This window comes from Arvicanthis niloticus, chromosome 21 (genome assembly GCF_011762505.2).
Source record: "Arvicanthis niloticus isolate mArvNil1 chromosome 21, mArvNil1.pat.X, whole genome shotgun sequence".
In the NCBI taxonomy this organism is placed as follows: domain Eukaryota; kingdom Metazoa; phylum Chordata; class Mammalia; order Rodentia; family Muridae; genus Arvicanthis; species Arvicanthis niloticus.
In genome coordinates this window covers 29994002-30002740 of record NC_047678.1, presented here as the reverse complement: position 1 = coordinate 30002740, position 8739 = coordinate 29994002, and positions in this window count along the sequence as shown.

The window sequence follows — 8739 nt, the reverse complement described above, 5'->3', positions numbered from 1 at the left end:
CTTTTCAGAGGCCTCCTCCTTTTCTGCTCTGGCCTCACACAGACTCAGTGAGAAAGTGTTGGACTTAAAGATCTAAAACCAGGGGACACGCTCCCCCAGAAACTCTCACAGATGGGATTCACTGCAATAACCTGAGGTTGGATGATAATAATAACCCAGTGCACTGGAGTTCTCTGCATACAGGCCAGAAGAACCAAGAAGAACCTCAAGTTGAAGTAAGAGCAGTTTTTATACTGTTTAAGGGGTGGACTAGAGAAACAGTGACTAGGCACAATATGATTGGTGGAACAATGTGACTTTTAAACTGATTGGTCTTTGGGGAATGAGGTGGCAAGGACCACCCTTGTCTGTAAATGGCAAGGATTGGTTCCTCCTGAGGAATGTGTCTACCTGCCTAGGGCCTTCCCCACCTGCAGGTGTGGTCTGAGAATGTTAATCCCTGCTTCCTCTGAATGTTAATCCAGCAGGGTAATCCAGCAGTGTCCTTGGACTAAGGAATGTGCTCCTCCCAGGATGTGTCCTGGGGCAGTTAATTTTTAAGTTGAACCAAATTCCTAGAAAAGCAAGTGGAATCAGACCTTAGAGGAAGAGAATACAGGGAGTGGATTGCTCTGGTTTGCCTCACCTCCACACTCCTCTCCTGATTGCCTTCTTGGAATACTTAGCCATCCTTATGCACTTGTGCCAATTCTTCAAGAGCAAATGCCTTGAGAAACTTTCCGTGAGCCTGGTGAGGTGGTGCACGTTTGTAATTCCAGCACTTCAGAGGCTGAGGCATCATGAAAATTAGGGGGTTGGGTTCAGTGTGGTTACATAAGATAACCTCTTCTTAAAGCCCCACTACCAGACAAACACTCAGAAACCTGCCTTGGCCACTCTCAAACCCATCTCACTCTGGGGTCAGCCTCTCCTGCTCTACAGACAGCAGCAGCCAGTGGCACCTGGAACTCTCCTGATGAGTGGTTGCTCTTAAGCCTCGCTCTCCACTCTCTGGCTGGACTCCAGACCTGCTGAGTTGGAGACCTGGCTGCATGGCCTTTTCCTATGAACTCAAGAATGATCACTCATCCCTTTCTGGAGCTGCAACATAATCAGAGTCAGGCTGCCTTCCCTGCCTAGGATCCTGCAAACAGCAACCAGGGCCAAATAAGCACCACAGTATAGAAAGAGTTTGACCAGCACAGGGCAATGGTGGTGACCGCATTTAATCCCAACACTTGGGAGACAGAGGCAGGTGGATGGATCTCTGAGTTCGAGTCCAGCCTGGTCTACATAGCGACTTCCAGGACAGTCAGGGATACCTAGGGTGGGCTCAATAGAGGGAGGAGACCTGAGAGTGAAAATTATAAAGGCCATTTTTGAAATATGTGTAGATTTTTGCCTTACAGAACTGAAATAAGATTCAGGCTTCACTTCCAGGTGAAGACACTTGCTGGATTACATTCCTCAAGCCTCGCCAAGCAGGAAGGCATTCCTGATACAGATAAAGATGCTACCACTAGGTGGGTCCCTAGCCCTATAGCCGGAAAGTAAGATAGCAATCTGAAATGGCCGATAGGGCACCAATGGCATGGTAAAAACCACATTTTTGAGAAGAATGCAGGGCGATTTCCACATGACACTAATCATTTAGAGTGAATACCTCTGATTGTTCCACTGTTTTCATGTTTTGTATCTTAACAACCCATCCCACTCCCCTGGTTTGTGGTTTTTCCCTTTAAAAACCCTCCAAGGACTGGCGAGGGGGTCGGACCTTGACTCCAGCGCGAGTGTACCTGGTCAGACCGCTGGCTGCCAGCTCTTTCCCTAAAAACCTCTGCTGATTGCATCCAGGTAGTTTCTTGTGATCTTTGGGTGGTGCGATTCCGGAGGCTGAGGAAGGGTCTCCCGAGTATGGGGGTCTTCCCAGCCAGAGTGAAGCCTAAAAGAGATGGATCATGGATCAGCAGGGGAAGTCAGCAGTCTCAGGTGATCCTTACCATCCTGGACCCAGAAAGTGCTGTCTGCCCACAAAGCCTCACACCAGACAGACATGCACCTTGTCTCTCTCTCTGGCTCTCTCTCTCTCTCTCTCTCTCTCTCTGTGTGTGTGTGTGTGTGGTGTGTGTGTGTGTGTGGTGTGTGGAGTAAGGAGGCAGAGGGATGGAAAATTTGCTAAAAAAATATGGGTTTCCCTTTGCAGATGGCAGGCACAGCACAGGATCCTAATGGATTTAGATGTCGAGAGGGAGGCCAGGAGTTTTGATGAGGGTGCTTGTGCCTACAGGGTGGGCTGGGGCAACTTCCTTAAAGAAAAGATAGCCAGCCATGCCTAGAAGGGTCAAAAGCTCTCTGAAACTCAGAGCTCTTGCATAGAACAGAATCCATAGAACTAGATGGGATCAGTAGGATAGGGGATGGGGAAGGGTGTGTGTGACTCAGACATAGCCTGGACAGAGCTGTTTGAACTACAGAGGGAGGCCACCCCGGTATCTCTAAGAGACCTTTACCATGAGGACAGAAGACATCTCCATCCAGCCTCACAGTTCTGATCCCCATCTCAGGGGTCTCCTCTCTGCCCCCTCCTTGAGTCTACCTGGTCACAGATATGGACTACATTGGTCCCAACCCAGCAGCCTAGAGAGAACTAACTTCTCACAGTAATGAGAACCAAAACCTTGCCTATAAGATGCAGGTTCTACCATTTGGAACTAACCCTGGTTGGTCTCTTAGGCTGGCTGCCGAGTGGCCAGGACCTTTTTCCTCTACTTCCTGGCAACAAATACTACTGGATTCTGGTGGAGGGGCTGTACTTGCACAGCCTCATCTTCATGAACTTTTTCTCAGAGAAGAAGTACCTGTGGGGCTTCACCATCTTGCCTGGGGTGGGAGCCAGTGTGGTGGGTAGGGTGAAAGTGGACTCCCACAGGGCATGTCCTGTCTCAGTTTATAGCAGGCTGGGTCCGCCCATCCTGCTGTGACTGACTGTTACAGCTCTAAGGAACTCCACTTGACTATAGGCAGGGTTCACGAGGTGCTGTTGACTTGGCCTGGCATTCAGCTCTCTTAGGGTGATAATTCCTGGGGATACAATGAGGTAAAACTTGGGACGGGAGTGGGATCTAAAGTCACCAGTTAGCCTGGGGTTGGGGGTATAGTCTGGAGCTTACAGTGTTTGTGCGTGTATGCCTGTGCACATACAGGCACAGGACAACGCTGTGGAGTCAGTTCTTCCACCTTTGCGTGGGTTCCAGGACTCCAGCACAGGTTGTCTGGGGTGTGCAGCAAGGACTGACTTTTACCCCTGAGCCGTCTCTCCAGCTCTTGCTAAACTTGAATCTGTAATGTACCTATGTAGTTGGATGTCTGTGGACTATGACACTCTCATCTCAGTCCTGGTTCTTATGTCTTCCATCAGTCTTGCTCAGCAGTCAACCCTACTGATCTTTCCAAAAGATGTCAGTATATTAGCCATTTCTCTCCCCACATCCCTGGGCGAGCCTCAAGCTGGCCTGTAGCTGGATGATCTGAACTCCTGATCCCTGCCTCCCTGGACTGCTGGTGTTACAGGTTATCTACAGCCACACGAAGATCTGAAACTGTCATCTGAAAGATTTTATTTACTTTTTGGGTGTCCTAACTTCTGTGTGCACACGCACTTTACTGCATGACCTAAGTCCTCAGCACTGTCTGCCAAAGCTGGGCCACTGTATGGAAGGAACACAACATACAGGGACCAGCACACTTCATGAGTTAGGTGAGAGGAAGCCCTAAAATGAACTGTCAGGAGCCAACTTAGGAGAAGCTAAAAACTAGCAGGTGACATTCCTGAGATGGGTCCACTTTGGATTCTAATTTATGACACAACTAGGTAGGCAAGGCCCTTCAGAAATTCATTTTAGGAAAGATTCTGCTATTAATATGCTTTTTTGTTCTTATTAAATATATGTAAAAATCACTATGTGTTAACCCAAACTTTTGAGCCGATCTCTGCAGAACAATGGAGATGTACTATGTTGTGATGCTATATAGACAAATACAGGAGTTTTTCAGGACAGGGTGTCTCTGTGTCGTCCTGGCTGTCCTGGAACTCACTCTGTAAACCAGGCTGTCCTCAAACTTAGAAATTCACCTGCCTCTGCTTCCCAAGTGCTGGGATTAAAGGCATGGGCCACCACTGCCCGGTGATTTCTTAATTCTTAATGATGATCCTGGAAGATTCCTAAATAATGCCAGTATTTTTAAGCTTTTTTATACTGGGATTACTATTAGGTCCTCCTCTCTCACACTTTCTCTCTCCTCTCTTTCACTCTCTCTCTCTCTGTCTCTCTCTCTCTTTTTTAAATTTATTTAATTATGCGAGTACATCTTCACTGTCTTAAGAAAATACCAGAAGAGGCCATTGGATCCCATTACAGATGGTTGTGAGCCACCATGTGGTTGCTGCTGGGAATTGAACTCAGGACCTCTGGAAGAGCAGTCAGTGCTCTCAACTGCCAAGCCATCTCTCCAGCCCCTCTTAGGTCTTCACTGATGTCAAAATTGCAAGGAGAACTCTGCCAGTCTTTAGTGTCATGAGTTAGTTGCTTCTGAGATAGCAAGCAGGCACCTACTACTCAGAGCACATTCCAAGAGGTTGTAAAACATTAACCAAAGGTCATAAAAAAGGGAACTACAATTTACTATAGGCACAAGGACAGAAGATAAAATATCGACTGGGTTTTTCTATACAAAGATTCACTAATAACTTACTGTTTTTAACTCTCATGACCTGTAGAGCTGTGACAGATAATGTCTGGCCAGATAATTACTCCTAATGTCTATGCATGCAAACATTCTCTGTTGTAAACTTATTTATGTGTAAACTTGTGATGAACTTTTTATACCATATGATCATGTATTCTGAAAGATGGCTATGTGCTGAGGACAACCAGAAGAGTCAGAACTGAGCTGAGGAGAACTTTTGTAGACAAAACGGAACACAAGAAGAACTTAGAAATAAAGGCATACCATTGGGAGCAATGGTATTAAGAGTAAGGACATCACTGTGACATCAGAGCAGGAGGAGAGAGTAGGACAAGAATGCAGAGTGGAATAACTCATAAACTATAAGGCAACTTAAAAAACTAAGAGAGCAACATGCAGCATGCTAAGGGAAGGAGGAGAACAGAGGAAGCTCCAGAGAGAGCAGAAAGAGCAGGCAGGCTTCTCCTGTCCCATGGACAGAACAGGCCTTTTCTTAATAGCAAGGCAGGCGTAGTCATATTAAAGAGAACAAAGGTTTCTTCTCTTACAGATTTGGGTTTAATTCAGTTAGCAATAAAAGGGCAGAAGCTTTTCCCTTCTCTGTGCAATAGAGATGAAGCTCGTTTTTCATCCTAGAATGAGTGAGTTCTTTCTGAACTGGTACTTAGTCTTTTGCTCCAAATGCATGTTAGTATGGATGTGTGTGTGGTTCCATATGTAATTGTGAGAACATATGCAAACTGGGCCTCACTGGTTAGAATGGAAATGTATAAGTGTGCATGCATGAATCTGTGAATTTATATGAGCTTATGAATATGAATTATATGAGCTTATTCCATCTTTGCTTATGTAAAAGTTTTTCTCCTGCTAGCTTGACTCTCTTCCCCTGGTTCAATAGGAGTTTACTGCTCCAACCTTCCCCCTAGCCTGACCAGCAAGAGGCATCTAGACAAAGGGTGTCATGGCCCAAGATGCCTCACATTTGGAGGCCCAAAATGTCAGTGACCACACTATCAGTATTGGAACCCACACTGCCGAAAGCCTTGGGGCCTAAATTGTTAGAGCCCACACTGCCCCAAGCTGCTCCAGTCCACAGGGTCGGGGTTCAGCAAGAGAGAGAGGAGAGAGAGAGAGACGAGAGAGAGAGAGAGAGAGAGAGAGAGAGAACAGATGCAAGGAATGGAGACCAGACAGAGTATGATTCAATTCGTGTATCCTTCAGTCTCTCTTCTTAGTCCAGTCCCAAGTCTTGAGTTTCTAGTCCCTAGTGCCTCCAAGTTCCAGTCTCAAGTCTCATGTGCATATCCAAGTGCCCAATTCTCTATAGCTTTCTTCTGTCTGCCTATTGCCATTTATATGTCTCCCTTCTAAATCTCGCCCTCAAGTCATGCCTTAGGCCTTATCTCTAAACCTGACCTCTAAGTCCCACCCTTAAGTAACACACCTTAAGTCTCACACACCCAAGGGAAGATCCTGGATATCTAAAACCAGATGTTATCAGAATGTGCTCAGCAATGTAGGCTATTGAATCCAGTCTCTGTCTGGGTATATGGCTAAAGATGGCTGCAAGGATGATATCTGCAGGCTCCCCACAAAAGGGGGAAAAGCTCTAACAATTAATCCTTTACTTAATAGCCTGCTGTTTTACATTGAGGTGTTGAATGCCAGAGACTGCAGTTTCTGGCCTCCAAGGTAGGTCAGCTACAGTAGCAAAGTGACTTAGACTTAGATAGGAATGCTTTATTATTATGTAGAGTGAAAAATTATAAAGGCCGTTTTATGAAATATGTGTAGATTTCTTTGCCCTTAGACCTGGGCAGAAAAATGCAGGTCCCATTTTTCTGAATGTAAGATTTTCACTACCCCAGGACACATTCAGGTGGAGGACATTATTCCTGAATCAAGCCTCAGGCAGTAGGCCCAGCTCTGGGTGGGAGAGGCCCAAGGCAGGAAGGCATTCCTGACCACAGAAAAAAGATGCAAGCCACCTAGGTGGGGCTATAGCAGGAAGAAGTGAAGATCGTTAATCTGAAGTAGTTGGTAAATGAGAAGGTGGGACACAGTGACATGTATTACACCTTTCAGGGTGGGTTTCTCTGGAATGTTTCGCTACTCTTATTATGTATCCTTGGCAAATCCTCACCCCCTCCCCTGTCCCCTGGTTTGTGGTTTTTCACTTTCCAAACCCCCATGGACTGGATGTTGGGTGGAACCCCACTCCTGCGCAAGTGCATGGTGACACTGCTGGCTGCCAGGTTTCTTCCCTAATAAACCTCTGCTGATTGCATCCAGGTATGGTTTCTTGTGATCTTTGGGTGGTCGTGATTCCCTGAGACTTGAGGGAAGCGTCTCCTGAGTATGGGGGTCTTCAATTATTACACAGCAACCCTAAATATCTCCTAAGACCAAGTCTCACCCCTTCGAAGTTCCTCTCACTCTGCTGCTTCAAGAAGAACCAGAACAGGAAAGAAGTCTGCAGGGGCTGACCCTGCAAACTGCAGGTTTAATCTCCCAGAGAGGAGCTCCAGATGGCTATACCACATCAGCTTCATGCTTCCAGGCTGTCATCTAGAGAATCAACACAGAGGCTCCAGCTTAGTCCAGGCTCCAAGATCACAGCTAAACCTAGCAACCATAGCCTGATCTCTAGTAGACTGACGCATAGCTCTGACTGGGAGAGGAAAGACATGCATGGCTGGTAGCAGTGCAGGATCGGGGAGAGCAGTGTGATAGCCTCTAATCTGCCATGTTCTTTGTGAAGTTCTTCAGAGTGCAGCCTCCTCACTCTCATAGGACTGGCGGGGTCCAGAGGACCATGTGGGACTCTCTCCTTCTTTGGCACAAACTACTGCAAGGCCTTGTGAGGGGTCTAAGAGGGACAATCCCAGTCTCTATATCTGTGGTCTAAGGGTTCCGAGGCGACCACTGCTGAGTCTGACTAGAGACTAGGAGCAGAAGGTCAACATTGGCGCTGCCCACCCTCCAGGCTCACCTAGGCTGGCCCTAACAGGAGTAAGAATAGTAAAGTAAAACTTCTGCATCCCAAGTCCAACCCCCGAGCACCAAAAAAATGAAAGCGACACAACTCTACTAAATGCAGCTTTATTTCCAGAACTTACAAAGCTCTGTTTACATACATATGTACAGATCGCAGCTTTGACCCACTCGGGGTAGTGGAATGCCATGGGAGATGAACTGTCACACCCAACAGAAGCTGAGACTCAGTGGGCTGGCTCAGTTCTCAAGACCCAGAAGTGCTGGCCAGCCTAACCCCATCCCTGTCTGAGACTACCTTCCCACAGGATGTGTGTGTGCTGAAGGATGAAACACAGAAAGCATCTCAGTCGGAGTCACAGGCCTCTTGTTGGATGGTGGCGTGCATGGAGAAGCCAGGCTGTCCTAATGGCCTTTCAGCCGTTCGTGGATCAGCTCTGTGATGGCTCTCTGGTCCGATTCTCCAGCTTTCCAGCTTCTTGGCCACATCTCTCTGAGATCCCAATCAGTTTCCGAGGTGCTAGGTTGGTCGGGTCTACTTCCTCAATGACAGGCTCTGGCTTGGCACCTCCAGCTGCTTCTTTCACCTTCTCCTCCACTGCAACTGGTTTGGCCTGGGGGACCTGCCACCTCTTCAGGTCTCTATCCTCTGGGACATAGTTCCAAAACCTGGGTTCCTTGTGCTCCTCCTATCTTCTCTGAGCCTCTTGCGCTGTGGCCTCCCATCTCCCCGTCCTGCACCAGTTTTCTCCCGGAGGGCCTTTCAGCCATTCTTTCAGCATCAGTGCCTCTTCTTCAAGTTGGCACATACCAGCAGGAGCAGCCGCCATCTTTTCACAGGCCCCCTCCTTTTATGCTCTGGCCTCACGCAGACTCAGTCAGAAAGTGTTGGACTACAAGATCTAAACCAGGGGACACGCTTCCCAGAAAATCTCACGGTCAGGATTCACTGCAATAACTGAGGTTGGATGATTAATAATACCAGTGCACTGGAGTTCTCTGCATACAGGCTAGAAGACC